The sequence below is a fragment of the Cavia porcellus genome, unplaced genomic scaffold (genome assembly GCF_034190915.1).
Source record: "Cavia porcellus strain 051 isolate PalLab524CR breed Dunkin Hartley unplaced genomic scaffold, mCavPor4.1 scaffold_15, whole genome shotgun sequence".
Lineage (NCBI taxonomy): Eukaryota > Metazoa > Chordata > Mammalia > Rodentia > Caviidae > Cavia > Cavia porcellus.
The window spans coordinates 22,586,300-22,605,073 of NW_026947498.1; the positions used below are offsets into that span (position 1 = coordinate 22,586,300).

The 18,774-nt window shown below is 35.9% G+C and overlaps 1 long non-coding RNA gene across 1 annotated transcript in view; it reads right to left on the bottom strand.

Moving 5' to 3' along the window:
* Nucleotides 1-2,299: 2,299 nt before the first annotated feature.
* Nucleotides 2,300-18,774, bottom strand: part of LOC134470558 (uncharacterized) — a 164,412-nt gene continuing 147,937 nt past the window's right edge. Inside the window, exon 4 of the long non-coding RNA XR_010039501.1 lies at nt 2,300-2,631. This is a non-coding gene — a long non-coding RNA (uncharacterized LOC134470558). The remainder of the gene's footprint in view (nt 2,632-18,774) is intronic.

Genomic DNA, 18,774 nt, shown 5'->3' on the forward strand with positions numbered 1-18,774 from the left:
TGTAGGTAGGCATCCATCTCACATAAAAAGGAAATGACAAAAGAATAGATGGAAACGCTAGAAGGAATTAAGGGAACCTTGGAAGCCTGCATAAAAAAATTGTCCTTTATACCTTTAGAAAACCTCCACATTGCAAAGGCCCCTCAGCAGGAAACCATACAGATAACTGCCCTTTTGTCATTTTGTGAATAAATTGAATGTCATTAGCCAAGTATTGCCCATTCTTTTAATGAAAAGTTAATAAGAACATATCATTCATTTTCTTCATGATTCATTCTTTTTGTTTTTTTCCCTCCAGAGTAAGGGTAAGTAGAAATTTTTCATACTTTAGTTTAAAACAGGTCCTTTCCTTCCAGCTTTTTTCGGAGAACTCTTACTTCTCTAAATTGGATGATTGGGTTTATGCAGGGAGTTCCTCTAAGCAGTGTAAGTAAGTTTCAAAATCAGTTTCATTCTTCCTTCTCAGTGTAGGAATTTTCTGTGGTAAACAGGTGTTGGAATTGTTTTGTTAGAGAAATAAGTCATGAAAGCCCAGAGGCAGGATGTCAGGGTAAGCACTAGGAATCACCTCTACAGAGAAGCAATACAAATGGACCACAGGCAAGTACAGATTCAGACCTGCAACTTTGTCCTTTGGTCAAGAAAGTGGGTCTGAAGAGAGGAGCACATGGCTTAAGGTGGGAAAAGACATTTCTTGTGGTGACAGTCTTTTTCTTGTGCTGAGATTGAAGACAGTTTGAGAGAAAGTTCTTTTTCACTTACCTATGGAATGTCATAAAATTAAAGAAATGTAATAAAGGAGAATGACTTAAGTTCTATGTATGTATGTATGTATGTATGTATCTATCTATCTAGCTCTATCCCTTTTTAGCACTGTATTTGACATGTGCCCAAACCATTAATGTGAGCTAAAATGTGAGGCCGAGGCAATAGAGAAATGACTCCGATAGACAGTGCAATCACTGAGATAATTTCCTTGCCTCCTGCATCCCTAAAGGTGGTGGTACATCAAAAAGGAAGGCAAGCAGCTAGCAGTATGCTGGGACCTCAGGGTAGAATGTTCCGGGTCCAGTTTGTTGTCTCTTAAACACCTGGAAGATTGGAAGCATGACTTCATGACTGTTCTCAAGGTACAGAATGAATTTCATTCTCCAACAGTGAATGTTTGTTGACCAATTGCAAAAGCGTTTCTCTGCCTGACTCTGTTCCTTTTGGCACCACTTATCTCAGAAGCGAAGGACCAAAGGAGACTGACTCCCCGCTCCCCTGGCCATGCAAGCCTCTCTAGCACAGTGTGTATTTGGTAAAGTTTAACTTGCAGACTAGGAGTTACCCCTGGAGTGGCTCCAGGAGGAGGAGGAGGATGAGGTGAGCTTTGCTGTTAGCATTTGTCCTGAGGAAACATTTCAAAACTTGCTCCTGCAAGGCTTTAATGGCACTAAAGTCAAATGGAAGCTTTTCATACTGAGAAATTCACGGCAGTTCTCTGTGGTATGCAGGGCTACCAGCCAGATACACTTAAAAACACCCGCTTGCCTCACTGTCTCTCTGATACACAATGATGGTACACGGATAACAAAGAAAAATATCAGGGAATGTCAAGTCAAACAAATCATAGCTCTTTTCTGGTGGCTTTTTTGACCTTGTTATATGGTTAGTCACACCTGCAGGAGGGACATTCACGATAAGCATGTTTGTCACTTGAAGCTTCTATCTGTTCCAAAACGAACTCTAAATCTTCCTCATGGAGCCACTGACATTTAGTTTGGCACATTTTCAGATACTAGAAAAAGAACTATGACTTGACAAGAAAAAAGCATGTCAAATTAATATAAAGCAGAAGTCAATTATTTGAAGTGATTTAGATGATAACATGCACATCAATGTACAAATATAAAAGTTTCCAGATACTGAAATTTCTACATTTGTTTTGTCAATGAGTCCCAAGTATATCAAATAAGATATTTATAGTTTTTCAAATCTAAAATCAAGTAAGTTTTTTTTTTCCCTTTGCAATATTTAGGGTTTTTGTTTATCCTATTGTGTGTGTGTGTTTGTGTGTGTGTGTGTGTGTGTGTGTGTTTTCATAGGTGGCTTCTGTTTCAAAGTTGAAGAGAGGTTCATATTCATATCAAGCTTTATCACATGTGAAGATGTAGGGAGTAGTTTTTCAGAGAAGTTTCAGGATAGAGATACACATTAAATCTGGCTATGTTTATTGGATACACATTTCCCCATTGGCTTTGACCTTAGCTATTTCTCAATCAGTTGCATACACATCTATTTCATAAACTAGAGGTGTAGAAAATTTCATAAGAAAAGCATCCAGCATAAAAGTGACTTTTTAAAGAAAGTTCAGCCACCTCTGTATAGATCGAATAGGACACGCTCAAGTCACTGACTTCATTTATTAAATGCACTTCCCTGATGTGTTAAATAACTCGTTCGCCTAAGTACAAAGGGTTCGCGTGGCTCTTGCTGCAGCTCCTGCTTCCCATCTCCACGATTTATGATGTTCTCCTGACAGGCTTCATATGCCGAGTGCCATTAGGTAGGAAGATAGTTTCACCTCTGGGTGAGTCCTGAAGTCAGCCTGGGGTGAGTGTTGTTATTCAGCAGCCTCCCTGGAAGCTTATGAAGGAGCAAAAACAACAATAAAAAAAAAGTTGCTGGGAATAGAGATTTTGCAGGGCAAATTTACTCTTGCTTTAGGGTTTTCTTTCTTGGAGAAATTTTATATCACTTTTTACAGATATACAATACTCTTTTTAGCACTATGTAAAATTATGACAAAGATGACATTAACATGGCTCAACTATTTCAAAATGATTTAGAAAAAGTCAAGCTTCCTGTGTCATAAATGGGGACCACTTGTTGGAGTACTGAAGAGGATCAAGTCCATGTGACATTAAGGGATAGTCTTGTGCTGGGGATCAGGAAAAGGTGTTTGTAGATGGGGAATGTGCTGGTGCTGTCTGGAAATGGAGGCTGCTAGTGATGGGTCCTATCAGCTGAGTGTGTAATAGACCCATCACCTCCCAGAAAACCAAAGCCACTAACAGGGATCACCCATGAGCTAAGTCTCTGAATAATTCAAGGTGTCATTTTTTTTTTTCAATGTCTTTCCTGAGGGACTTAATGTCTGAATTGTTGCCCTTAGGGCTGCCCTTTAAAGTAGAAATTATTAGTTTAAAAAAAAGGAATCAATGCTCAGACAGATAAATGCTACAAGTGTTTTGCACAAATTCCTCTAAATGGGGTTACATATTTATTAGCCATTTTTTTTTTCTTTCCTTTGAATAGATTTTATTACTAGATCAAGAATTACCAACAGCAAGACCCAGGGAAATGTAAAATAATTCATATCATCCAACCTGTGACGCACTGAGGCTTCTGAGTACTTTGTAGTTAAAGGAATAATAACAGTTCTTAAGATCATGAAAACACTAGTTACTGATGGCTACCCATCCTGAAGCCTAGTTACTAACACACCGTCACAGTGAAACAGAGCCGGTGAAATCTAAATTTGGTGTTAGAAGTCCATCTCTGTATTAATCATTTGGAATAAAAATGTCACAGTTATGACTCTTTGGAAACTGCTGCACTTAACTTCCAAACTGTTGCTTTTAAAAAGGCTAATTCGGGGTTGGGTACATTAATGTCAATACCCTATAAAACTGCCAGCTCAAAAAATGTCAGCAGAGACATTTTTTTCTAGCCGATGTCAGCACAAAAGGGTGCCTCAGTTGTTTCATCTCGGAACAGCTGCATTCTTTCATTGACATTTGGTGACCTTTCTTTGTGCACTCGGCCTAACCTCTTAGGTTATTTCCTGGCCTCCCTCTGTGACCTTTGACCAAAGCTGACCTTTAGCTGGAGAATGTGACATTTTGTTCTCCTCTAGCTGACATGTGATGCTCTCATTATTCAAAGGTATGTGAAAATAATGACCCCGAGTGCCCTTCGAGTTTCCTTTCATTTACTGGTTGTTTCTGGTGCTTGTTCAGCATGTTCTAGCCTAGGTGAAGGGAGGTGAGGATGAGGGTTGGAATAGTACAAGGTGGCCAATGTTTCTTTTCCTTCCAATTCTAATTACTTCTGAATATTTCACTTTGCTGTATACTACTAAACCTTAGTATTTTTCTTTCTTGATTTGGAAACAAATTTAGCCTTTGACATAGTAAGCCTTTCTGAAATTTAAGAAGTTTGGTATAGTTAGTGAAGCTACTTGTTTGTTTCTGTGTTCTTGTAACTAACAATGTTTCTAAATTTCTGGAGGTAATGTGTCAATAAATAATGTGAAATTTGTTATATGTAGCAAATAAATACCACCTATAAAATACAATATGTGATGAAATGAATAACTGAAAATTTTGTCATTTATGTTTTATATGTATGATCCAGTTGGATGTTTTCAAGAGTCCACTTTCTACATAAAACATTTTATGCATTTAAGCATATGTTGTAGATAAACTTGATTCTACTCAGAGTTTTAACGTCACTTAAAGGTATGTATATGCATTAATACATAAATGTGCACAATGTTTACTAAATAGAAGAAAGAAATTAAACTTGAGCACTAATAAAATAATGGTCATAAATTGCTGATGCATTTAATAATCAGACTATAGAGTAATTTATACATAAGAATTTAGAGATATTGAAAATTTTGCTTATCTCAAAATATTGTACTAAATGATTTATGACTTTATGACATCTGAAGCTTAGCTTTCCACAAGATAAAGTATTTTTCCACTTTAAAAAGACTAACTTAAGAACCATTATTCCTCTTAAATGGCATGTACCTGCTTATATTTTGCTTATAGTCCATTCTCAATTCTCTTTTGCAATGTTTTTTAATTTTAATTTTTATTAGTATGTGTTTGCGGTATATAATGATTACATTCATTGCAGGGAGCTGGCACACGCACATAACTCTTCTCATCTCACTGTTTCTAGAACAGACCCAGCCACTTTAGAAAATTGAGGACAACAGTTTGTGCCGTTTGGCCAAAACACAATCATGGTCATCAACTCTGAAATTTCATAACTCTCCAAGGCAAGCTGTTTAGATGCTGATACGACTGACCTGAGGGTTACTACAAGTACAGTAGCTTCAGCAAAAGCAAGGGCCCTTCGAATATGCACATTCAGATAAAAGTCCATCACTTCTAAACTAGGAGACTCTCTGATTTCATAACCAAAGACTTCAGGAAGAAATAATTACACTATTCAACTGTAGTTATTTTTTAGTATGGTAAAAACAGTAAGATCTCCTGGGACTTTTTCCTCCTATGATTTAGCCCATTGTTTAAACCTGAATTTAAGAAACATTGACACAGTTCATGACTTTCCTCCAGAAAATCCATTCTAAAACCATCACTTCTTATTTCTGAATTTGATTATTTGTTTATTTATTTATCTATTTATTGGTACTGGGGATTGAGCTCACTTATTTCTGAATTTATGCAATTAATTTCAAAGTCTGTGAACAATACTTGCCAATCAGCCACTTTTGATGTAAGGTAGCATCTTCCCTGAGAAAGTATGCTTTTATTCCTGTTTGCAAAAGGGTGCCATATGGGCTCTGTGTTCATCAAATATCTGAATGGAAGATAGAAAAAGACACTATATGCACGGAGACAAAAATACAAAATAGACATACATCTAACCTTTAAAGATGACAAAAAAAATTTTAAAAATCATTATAGCACACAAAAACTTTTTTTATTAGCTTGGAAGCATTTATTTTCCTACTAGCAATTAAATAAATAAGCCTGTGAAGAGTGAAATTTTCCTTTCCAAAATTATACAGCCACTTCTGGACATACTGATTGTCAGATATGGCTCTATTTACTTTAACACAGTTAAGAGCATACAAGTACAGACTTAAAAAACATATGTGTATTGATTTTTCTTTATCTCATTAAGTTTCAGAGATCCCTCAAGAAATTAAAAATATATCTTTTCATAAATTTTAATAGTAACATAAAATTGTATGCAATAAATAGCTTTTAAAATGTTATTGGGGATCAAAACTACACCCACAGAATTTTTTAAAGTCCCATTAAAAAATTGTAGTTTTATGAGAAATGTAGGTTCGCCTTAAAATAGTGTATTTGGACAATTTTAATAGGTCTATGCAAGCAATTCTAAAATTCTACTCTCAGAAAAGTTTTTGGCCTACCTGTAAAATTCATTTTTCATGCCACTCTTACTCGTGCCTAATTAATATATATTGCTTTATTATCCATCAATCAGCCAAGTAAATGTTACAAATAATCAGATCCAGGCCCATTAACTCTTGTAAAATGAACATTGACTCTAATGTCAAAGTCAGGGCTCTTTCTTAGAAAACAAAAACTCCTAGGGTAGAGTTTTCTAGCTATAATGCAGACTAGAGATATAAAGATAGTGTGAGACTAAGCTCATTTGATTATTGTGACCAACTGCAATTAAAAAAAATACGATAATTTCAAAATTGCTGCAAGCTTACTAATGAGCTTTAAGTCTATCCATATCCAACATGAACTTTTTAAAAAATCTCTTTTGCCTAGTACTTAAAACAGGTTTTTATCTTATTTTTAAAAACCAAAGCTATGCTTCATATACTTTGAAGGAAATTTCAAAAATTACTCTGAAGAGTGTTTCTTGTGATTTGCATTATACAAATACATTCTCAGGGTGTAAATGACTGCTTTGTTTGCATTCAAATAGGTTTAATGTAATAAAAGATCAAGTTAAAGGTATTTCATGGGCATGTTTCTCTACTGAAGAGCATAGTGTTACACTGACCAATAAACTGGGTGTTATACACTGCCAGAGTAAAATATCTAACAAATAGATACTTTATACTGTAACAGTATAAAAAGCAAACCAAGAATTGATCAATATTTTGATAATCACATACATTAAAGTGAATGGGGATATCTTTATTGTATTATTTTGCAGGGTTTCATAAAGTTATTAAGCCACTTTAAAGATGTTTTGAATTTCCTGATTTAGAAATACTTGGTGCATTCATCTTTATTCATTTTTGGAAACAGCATTAGAAACTTGTTTTTGCACTTAGCTCATTTTGTTCTCTATAAAGATTCTAACTTGTCAGGCATTTAATCACTATTAAAGACAAATGTTTTCACTTGTTCAGAAAACTTTTCCCCTAATAATAAAATATGACTTGCCATATAAGTGTCACCCTTCTTAGACAAAGTGCTTTAAAGTGATAAGGGGTAAGCAAGTTATAAATGTTTAAAAATCGTGTCTGGCAGGAGACATAAGTTTCCCTCTCCAAACCCCAATAACCTAAAATTGAAGAGAGTCAAGGTCTGTTTCCTGCTTTGTGATACTGCTTTATTGTCATTTAGATGTCTTGAACCGCAAAGGCCCCACGCTCCCTGTGGTTGATTTCTAACAGCTATAAATCTACCTTCTTGGCCAAGTATAGTTTTTAGCATGTGTTTTGTTAAACACCAGAAATGTGCACATGTGTACAGTAGGAAGGAATTACTTGTGTTTATGCAACTCTAACTGAATTTTTAGGTCTTTTGGTATATAAGGACTCAAATAAACCATGATTTCCTGATGATTATAAATTCCAAAGTAATGCCCCAAACTGAGACAACAGTAGCTGAAAAATAAGTTTAAAACTTAGTTTGTATAGTTCTTTTTGAAGTTAAGATTATATGGGGTGTATAACTATATATGATAAAATAATTTCTCCAACGCTTCTTTATATAATCACAACTTTGTCTCATTTTCACCTTCAAAATGAAATATATTGTAATTTTGCTAATTTTACTAAAATTCCCTGCTTGAGAAACAGGGTAGATATCAATTTTTTTCATCATTATTAATTGAAAAGTACGTTGTTATTTTTTGACTTTGAATGAGGATTTATTTTAATCTTTTTAAACAAAAATCCTTAATAATAATGAATCTTTTATTTTTGATTCACTGATTACAGGATTATTATTTAGGGTTAGTGAAGAAATGATTTATAATGGGTACTGGAGAGGAACAAAGAGATTGAAATTCTAAAGCAAGTCTAGTCAAGGGTCTAGGAATCAGCAAAATTTGCTGTATTTGGCCAGTGTCCTTTTACTTTGAAAAAGAAAATTAATAAGAACATATTTAAATGTCAGATTTCTATCTTTCCATCCAACAGATTTTTTACTTTACTGATAAAAGTGAGCATATATTCCCTTAAGTCAAGAGTGTTTTGAAATATTGTTTTTTAAAGTGATAGTGAAATCTTTTTTGATTCCATACTGAAGGTTTTTGATCTCAAAGATCAATAAATTACAGGACATAAGAACTTGGTATTCTTGAATGAAATTGGAATACTCTCCATATACATAAAATCTGCAATGGAATTTATTTCAGCAGGATAATAGTTAATTTATAGCATTAAGTTCAAAAAGGCAGAGATGATAACAACCCAATTTAGGTAAAGATGTAGCACATATATGCTAGAGGAAAATAAATGTCAAATAAAAAGCCATATCTGAAATTTAGATCACATTTAGATGCACAAAAAATGTTAAGAGCTGTAGGGGGGCAATTGTATTCCAATTAAATTTCTTTTACTCACATCAAGCAGTCTTGGTTTGAAAGTTAATCATATGATTTACAAGGCTCTTGAAGAAATAAAAGGCCTGGTGTGGGGCAGCTCCTGACAGGGAGAAGGAATGGATAACAACATTTCTTAGAGGGACATGAATTACAAAGTTTGGTGTTGGAGTGGAGTTGGGGTAGGTTAAAAGAAAGTCATTAAAAAACTCAGAGGTGTTTACATTTTGTTCTATTTGTGTGGGAGGGAGAATATCACGTATTTTTTGAAGACTGGAAAAGCCAAATAAAGTATTTCAGGTTTTAAACAGTCTTTAAAGACCCTGTAACTAAACACCAAATGTTTCCTAAAGGTTAGAGTTGTTTGTCAGGGCTACTCTGTGGACCAGGTTGGGTGGCGTATCACAGCATGCACTCGTTACAGTTCAGCGCAAATAGGAATAGATCTGTTTTGGTTATAGGAAATTCAAGAGGCTGTTCTGCATCAAATTGCCTTTGGACTTATGTTGGTGAAAATGGTACTAACTAGCCAAACAATGTGGAGAAATGAAAAGTATCTCAAATATGGGCCAGGAAAAGAAGTAGGATTTGAGATACATTTTATTCCTCCCAAATCCAAAACTTAACACATAATCTGAGGAACATAAATAAAAGATTTAAAGGCAGGTCTAATGACTTGTTTATTATTCTCAAATGCCCTTAATATGTGTGCTGTATTGAGCCAATGCAAGTTTTATAAAGCTGATAGGTGAGCGTTGACTCAGTAAATATTGAAACACACAGAGCAAACCCACATGTCTAGAGATTCTTAGAAAATTTTGGGTTGTTAGGGTGGCCTTTATTTCCCTTTATCAGTGTGATGCTTAGCAAAATGTATGTAAGTTGTTTTGACGGTCACTTAAGATACTAGAAATATTTTTTTGTAAACTCTTCTTATGATTCTTTGGTTTTTCTTATGCTCGTCACAATCGTTAATTCTTTTTTTTTTAAGTTTTATATTTCCATCTTTTTGTCTAATCTTTTTTTTATTTTATCGGTACTGAGGATCGAACTCACAACTGCCTGCTTGCAAAGCAGGTGCTCATGCTGCTGAGCTAAATCCCTAGCCTCCACAATTGTTAATTCTTTAGACTTTATAATCACAATTACAAGAACAGAGACTCAAATGCATGTTTATTATAGTGACATAGTCACAACCTTGGTTCTGGTTTATGCAATAATGTTTTGATATCCTAACAATGTAACTTTAAAATATTTCTATCACTAAGGTTCATAAAATGACACCCAGCACAGATATAGTTATGAAGGAATTGCTGAGAGACATGAAGTAAATATGTGTATAAGATCTTTTTAAAATGCAGATTCCGTAAGTTACATTCAAGTGACTTTTAAGAACATTGATTATTGATCTAATAAGCTATTATATCCATTTGGGCCTTCTGTATAAATAGCAATTTTTAAAGAACATGCTGCTTTACAATAAAAATTCTTACAAAAATTAGGATCTCTCGCATGCTGAGTAGACATTTTCAACATTAAATGTCTTGGCCAAAAATACATTTTAAAATTAAGAACCTTTTAAGTTATACAACTACCAAAGTTTTAAAAAAAAGACAGAAAAAGTAAAAGTCGTGGAGTTACTCAGCATGTGCTTTAGCCCTTACATTACTTTCCAATGGCCCAGACATTTGTTTTACAACCATGTGACCATGATTACATGTTTTGAAGTGACAGGTCATTTTGTGTTCTTCTGATTGCAGGATATACTCTGCCAAAACAAAACAAAAAAATTATATTTTTTATTGTGGCGCCAATCCCAGTTTTTAAACATTCTAGAAGGGTCAAGAAGGTCAAGAAGCCCTGTGTGGTGATAACAATATGCAGCAAAACTTGTACCTCATAGGACCATGTCATCACTCACATTCCTGTGTGAAAAGAAGCATATTTAGTCAGTGCTGTGGACACACATTGGCCTGATTCTTTGTAACACTTGGTGATGCCTGACTTTGATGTGAAGGAGAGAATCAGAGACTACTTTTACTGGCTGGATTTCCACTAAGTTGTATCGATGGATAATTTCTATGTTGTAAGATTCACAATGACAGGAACTGTGATTTAAAGTACTGGCAATATTCTGCTTGATACGTGTCTGATGAATTGATGAATGGCAGAACAATACATGTGTCAACAGGAATAAAATTCCTTGTCTGTGCTAAAAAAAGGTCATTAGGTATCAAAAATAAAGAAAATGCATCTCTGTAAGAAAAGATACTCCTTGGAATGTGTTTGAGAATCATACGATTTTAGAGCTGAAGAATTGTGCTGCAAGTTAAAGTGATTGTAGCTGTATATTCCATGACACATACACTCAAGTTTCATAAATTTCAGGAAGTTTAGAGATTACTTTTTGGAAAGCTTGATTTCTTCCCTTTCCTGCAATTTGAAACTTTCTACCTTTTAGTGACAAAGGAATGGTCTTTATTCTTCTACTTTACATCAGTTGGCATAAAGTCCATATAGATAAATTTTATAGATCATCTTTGCTTGAGAATTGAAAATGAAATTTCTTCTGTACACCAATTTCCTTCCTTGATTTGAGCATGAGGCCAAAGCAATGTCCTTTTATTCTGGCCTCCTAACTTTTTTCTGGGTTCTACTGAGAGGGTAAGAGAGGGCAGAAGATTCCTGTAGCCCTGGAAGATCTAGTCACTGCCTAGACCTCACTTGCAGCAAGTCCTAAGCATCACTGTGTTACACAAAAGACGTCATGACTCTAAGTCCTTGCAGATCTCTGTGTAGCACTACTGTACTGAAAGGGAAAACAATCCGGCATCCCAATTGTCTCTCCTCATGATCCTACTTCTCTTTTTGCTCTCTCTCTCTCTCATTTTTTAAAAGACAAGATTGTACTGTATTCCAGGTTGGCCTCAAATTCATTATGTATTTCAGGCTGACCTTGAACGTATAATCCTTTTGTCTCAGCCTCTTAAAGTGCTGTGATTATAGGAGTGTGCCACCATACCCAGCTCCTTTTTTATTTCTCATTCATTAGACTTGGATAAAAGAATGGAGCATTATGTTTGAAAAATAGCTATTCCAAAAAAAAAAAAAATCCTGAATCACATCAAATATATCAACACAGGAGTAATCTCAAATTTAAGCCTGATTTTAAGGACAGGTGAGCTCCAAAAGATTCTTGCATTTCTTTGGAGCCAAGATCAACACTCTGTGTTATATAAATGTTTACACTGGTGTGAAATTCTTGCTAGAATTTGAACTGGTCCTGGTGGTATGAGCACAGGGTGGGGAGGGTGACTGAGGTAACTTTCTCAGGTCACAGAGCTCCACAGTAACAGAAGGCTGCAGATCTAGTGTCAATAGTCAGGATCTCTCCTGGGGTTCCTTGGGCAGGGGGATCTTCCCACCACTTCTTTTCCCACCTGCTCTAGATATAATCTGCTGCTTTTACTGCAACTGCTGTTGCTTTTGGGGTTATTGTTCCATTTGTTAGAGCATAATTTTCTTTTGTTCTATGTGCTAAAAAGAATTTTAAACCCACGCACATCTCGAATATATATCGAATGTTCATTAAAAGGGAGATTGACAATCCTGAGAAAAGCATCGTTTTGGAAAAAACCAAATCCTTAGGAATTACCCTTCGTAAAGTGAGGTTGCTGCAAATACAAAGGTTGCTGCACAGCAGTACAAAATAAGTTCTCAGCCCTGTGGATCTCATTTAGATAAACACTCCAGGAAGTATCACAGTGGTGAGGGTTGTACGTGTGGGGGATTTGGGATCTTAACCCTAAACGTAAGTCTAGTTTTTCCCAGCAGTCACTAATGGTGTAGCTGGAGGAGGCTTTCCTGCTGGGCTTCCCTGAAATTGTTTGGAACGCAGGCAGTTCTTTAATATTTTAATTGTCACTGGAATTCCTAAAATAAATGCTTGTCTGCTGTTAAATAATAATATATTCTACGCTCACTACTCCTCCTTAAAATTTCATAGCCACTCTGAAAAATAAGCAAGCAAGATTGATCATCCACACCAGAGCAATAAAGAAGAGAGGTTGCAGAGCTCTTGTTTTTGTGGCTTTCCCACACTGCTAAACCATTAACTCCTTACTGTCTGCATATGCATAGCAATGTGTTCGTCCCGATATTACAGCTTGATTCTGATTCTGTTTACAAAAGGAGCAGTGAAACCCAAATGACTCTTGCAAAGTACAGGAATCATTTACACATCAAAGCGAAATACTCAACCTGTGCTGATAAAGTCCCTACTTTTCCCCATAGTATTGGCTAAGGGGAGGGAAGAGTTTACACGAGGCAGCTGTGTTTAATCTCACCAGTGGAGGGTGCTGTATAAGCCTACTCACATCTCTGTCACTGGTCTCCTCCTCTAAAAGCCAAGGGATGGCCCTATTTATTTGTGTTCCCCGCACAATGCCACACTGCTCTACATTTTTTCTCTATTTATGAGGATCATCTTTAAGTCTTCTCTTGTAAATGGGAGGACATTGTTTCACTAAGAAATTAACAGGTTTTAGCATAAAAGATTACTTTGCAGGAATATTTGCGAATTTTAATAGGCATAAACTAGTGTGTGGTAAGGGGCAGTATATTTTGTGGAGTGGTATGAGAGGTGTAACGATCACTTGGGCATGCTGCCCATCTTCCAGGAGAGAAAAAGATGCCACCTAGCTTTGGGGCAGGGGCTCAACCTACAGCCCCCAGCTGGCCATGCAATAAGAGCAGTGTTAGAGGGCTCCTGCTATCTTTAGGTCACCAGCATCCAGTGATGAGCAAAGGTGAGTGAGCAGGAACATAAAGGCCCAATTGCAAGGCCACAAAGAAGGGCGAAGGGAGACTGAAAAGTCATCTCACCCTTCGCGCCCCTCTCTAGGATGGTCCAGCAGCCCTGTCACTGCAGGTTAACTTTTCCCCTACCTCCTGATGGTGCAGACCCGAGGAGAGGAGAGGCTGTACAGAAAGACAAGGAAGCAGACAGTCTGTTTTGAAAACCTCATGTGCTACAGAAGAATGGACCATAGCAAGAAACAGATAAAGCAGAAAAACAAAGACACATTGAGGTTTTCTGTGGAAAATACCTCAAAGTGGAAGTCCCAAGAGACTGTGACATCATGGCTGTGATTCTTCCGGGAGGTCCTTAGGAAGTGTCAAGCTCAGAATAGTCTCTGGCTCGCTTCCTGTTGTTTAAAGTTTCTATTTAGGATCCTCCCCAAAAAGTGCTCAGCATCATGAGTGACCAGATACATTTATGGCTACAAACTTGAAATTGTTGTAAATTGTTGCCAGATTTAAGTTTTTCATAGATTCCCAGGAAAACTTTGTGTGCTTGGCTTTCCGTCACCACACACCTATCACTTCAGCAACATTACTCTAGACCAGTGTTAAAACAAGAGTCATTTCATTTCTTAGATCTTTCTACATGCACAATCTTTTCTGGTTAAGAGGTTTAGAATATGAAATGATTCAATAAAAAGAATGCTCAGTGTCAGGGAATGTGCTCTGAATGACCATGGAAAGATCAGACTTTGGATTTGAGGTCATAAAAGATGTCATATGGCTTCTTTAGTGGAGGTGAGATGGAATATTACCCCTGAGAAATATAGGCGATCAGAGCAAGTTTTATTTTGTGCCAGTTCTTACTAAGGGAGGCCCACTTTGGGCGATGATATTAGTATTGTCAAAAATGGAGCTTTTGAGTTTGCTCCAGTTCTTGATAAATGGATTCTTCCTGAAGAGGACTAAAATCTCAGTGTAAGCATTCAGTGTCTCAGCTCATTATCTTTTCATCTAGGCACAGTTTGAAGCAGTGTTTTAAAAGAAGGGCTGGAGACCAAGAAATCTGAGACTTGGGAATAACCCTGGAAAAATCAGAGTGATGAGATATGATTTCAATTTGACCTGCACTTTGTCACTCTCTAGCCCTGAACTCGGACCACTTATGTGACTTCTCTGACTCTCAGTTTCTGATTCTGTATGAAGGGATAATGATTACTGTCCCTCAGAATTATAATGACCATTTGTGCTGTATGCAGGCGAAATTTGAATATAAAAATTATTGGCTTTTCTTATTGCTGAGGTGATGTAGGGGGTTCATCCTCCCTAGTAGCCAGTTTTTAAGTGGTGGGAACTTTTTCATCATTGTGGCACACCAGAGAAATACTCACCAAATGAGGCAGATGGATCTCTCTTTTTCCTTTCAGTACCCACCATCACTAATATAGCTTGTTTTATTGCATATGACACTGATCCACTCATATTCATATTTTTAAGAAACATAGTTTATGTTTTATAGTTTTATGTTTTATGCATGATTTTCTCAAATATAAATGTGCTGAATATGAAAACTTCTTTATATCTTTTATCTTTTTATCTTTGAATTCCAGTTCTAGAGAAATATTCAAGGCCCCAATATTTCCCTCCTTCTATTATAAAAGCCCTCATCCTCTTAAGGATGTGCTGCGTCAATGTGCAGTCTCTGTATTTAATTCTCTGATGCAAATCCTCTGAGAAGACTGGTAAGTGTTCTTACTAGTGAGCCTCTCTATCTTTGCATGTTCCTTATTAATACATATAGATAGGGCAACAGTCAGTGCCTGTTTAGTATACACAAGATTGAGATTTCAAATTCTAACACAAATGGAAAAAAAAAGAATATACATAAACTTAAAGACCATGTTTGTCTCAGTTTCATTAATATGTCCCAATATTCTCCTAAAAATTTCCCACAGTTACATCAATTATACATGAAATAAATTTATTATCTTGAACAATCACACAAAGATTTTTGAAAAGAAATTATATAGTTCATGTATAATATAAAGGCTTACTATCTTCTTTTAAAAATATCACCTGACTCATCATCAATATATAAGTAACACCAAACTCTTTCTTAGCTTTGGAGTCAGCCTTGGACTGAAATGTTAGTTCTAGAAAAAGATTGGATATAAAATTTTTGGAACTTGCTTAACATTTGGGAGCAACAGTTTCTGCATCAATTAAGACAGTTAATTCTGGTATTATTTCATAATGAATTTTTGAAGTGATAAGAGAATGCATGTGGGAAATATATTTCTTGACCTGTATTAGTCATTTAGTTCATAACTTCGTTTACCATCAGCGTATAGCTCCCACAACTCAGTAATAAGAATACAAAAAATCCCGTTCAAACTGGACTAAAGATTTGAATAAACATTTTTTCCAAGAAGATGTAGAAATGCCAATAAAGCACAAAATACTACATATTGTTATTCATTAGGAAAATGAAAATTTAAATAGAAGAAACAACAACATACCTACTGGGATGGCTATAATTAAAACAAACAAAAGGAAGAAAGAACAATAACAAGTGTTGGTGAAAATATAGAAAAGCTAGAATGCTTACACATTGTTTGTAGGTGGCCATTTTGAAAAATAGTTTGATAGTTCCTCATAAAGTTAACTACACCATAACCCAGCACTTTCACTTCTGAACATGCGCTCAAGAGAAACAAAAATATATGAAAATGTGTTCAAAAGTGTTCCCAGTGAGCAGAAATAGCCCAAAACGTAGTATGTCCATAAAAGAGAATAAAATTTGGGGACTATCAGGAATGAAATGCTGGTATATATTATAAAAGAAATGAGTTCTTAAAATATTATGCTAATTGAAACCAGCCAATCACCTTATGTGATTTCATTTATGTGAAATTCCAGAATAGGCAAGTCTATGCTGACAGAGTGCAAAAGGGACCCCCAGAGGTGGCATTGTATGGTGAGAAATGGGAATGTGTCTTAGGGGCAAGGGATTTCTTTTGAGAATGATGAAATATCCTAAGTTTAGATCACAGAGATGGCCACCAAATTCTTAGAATATATTACAAACAGTTAATTTGATGAATGTTGTGGTATATAAATTCCATTTTAATAAAGGATGTTTAAAAACTAGTAAAACTATAAAGGACCTGAGGAAATATTGGTGAAAATTTCATAGCCCATTGCATCTCTGAGATTTTTTTGTACGTATAGGTATTCTTAAAAAGATGTAGGTCATGAGCATTTGAACAATTTATTGCATAAATCCAACTACTTTTCTATTTAAGTGAAACTAGATTGAATAAACTCAGAATGAAGTCAAGTCTGCCAAAGTGATATTGTATCATTACAAAATTGTTTGACTTTCTCTACTTATCACGTGAAATTTTAAAGTTTCATCTGAATTTCTCTGTAGGTGTGTAGGATTGTGATAATATTAGTCTGTCTTAGTAAGGCCTAATATCCAGCAAATGGTAATAGGCAACATCTGATATATCTGTTATTCCTCTAACCAATACTTATAGATATATCTCCACTAGTATATTAAAATTGCTTTATAATGATTTTAATGCACCAACTGGATAGAGAAAATAACTTTGATTTCTTGTCTAGTGTTCTTTTAAACCCGGCCATCAAATTTCTTCTTTCCTGCCACTTGGATGAAATCTCAAGTATTCACACAATAAAAATGCATCCAGTGAGTTTTGTTTACAAGTAGATCTCATTCACTGGTTTAAAGGACGGATCATAATCAAATCTCCAGGCTTAATGCCTACTTAGTCGAGCAGACAAGGGTGGAAAAGCATAACTGTTTGCTCACTACTTTGGTTTCTGATTCCTCCAGGCACGGGTTTGTGAGTATGAGTCAGGGACTGGAGTGTGAAGTCGAAAATTACTCAGCCCCGAGAGTCAGAGGGAGTGGGATCCTGCTCATAGTCTACTCCCTGACCTATCTGCCCTGGGTTCCGTCGTGCCCACAGCAAAAAAGCAGTGGCATTCAAATTTGCTTATGATTATCTGTTCACAATGTTTTTTTGTTTGTTTGTTTAATGGAGTGAGGTTACATCTATTTCAAGAAAGTGTCTCTTACTTTCTTTTAAAACTAGAGATTTTTCCACATCACAAAGACTGAGTTTCCAAATGCTATCACTCAGTTTAAACAGTGGCCAAATCTTGTCTTTTCCTACAAAGCCATTATTCTGTGGGCTCCTGGGAGGCTTGACTACACTGCCATGATCACATTATGCCTGTTCGCCATGCACACTCCGCATCGTGATCCTCCCTTCTTGTTTAAAACCGTCTGGATATTCAGTTTCACTTACTTCTTGGGGTCTTGCCACCTGCCCATGTATAGTCATTTGAGCACTGACTACAAGTTCATGGGATCCTTTCCTAGTCATATATTACATCCCTTCCCTACTTTCAACTTCTTTTACCTTCCTCTTTCCCTGGCTTCCTGTTTCTTGTTTTCCCCCTTTCTAAGTAAACCATTATTTCCTTCCGCTCACTGGGGTTTAAAAGTCAAGTGATACAAATCTTTTAACTAGAAACAACAGTGCTTTCCTCCATCTTCCCGCCTGCTAGTACCCTAATACAGAGTAACACTCTTCTCTGATTGTCTTTTCTGCCATTTACCTTCACATCTCTAAATAATATGCATTTGCTGCTACTTCTATACATTTTTCAATTTTATAAATTGTCCGTCCACTTCTTTCTAAAGAGACCACCCTTTAGTGCTCTCACGTTAATGGCAACACATCTTTCATGAGTTTGTGATAATTCCATGAGACTTTAAAAAAGCAATAGTTGTATTTTGTATATTGCTACACCTGAGTCATACTTTCATTCGTATCAAATCTTGTAGAAAACATGGCTATATTTCCTTTCTTGTATAACTCCTTGATTTTCCTGAGTTTAATAATTTAATTTGCCTCACTTATTTGCTCATATCAGTGTATCTGTAATCTGTCCAGCTGAACTCTAAGCTCTTATAAATGGGAGCCAGAATACTGGTTCTGTATTTGATTCATACGATCCTTTCTAGAACGCTGTGTTTTCCCCTTCTGAATGGACAAAGGGTTCTGCTGACTCCCAGAAGTTATTTCCTGGGACTTTCCTTAGTCTTCATCTTGGGAATTCCCTTAGATTTTTTTCCCATGTTGGATCCTAATTCCTAAATAATTCATCTTCCTTGATTCATAATTCATGTACCAGGCTCCTCCCAGGAAAGTGGTGAATCTAAGGTTAAGGGGTGATTATTCTGAGATTTGGTGCATGACTGAAGATATCTTTATGCAACCCTCATAACTGACATACTTTGGTTGGTAAAGAATTCTATGTTGTGAATCATTTTCTTTCAGATTTGACTTGATCTCTATTTCC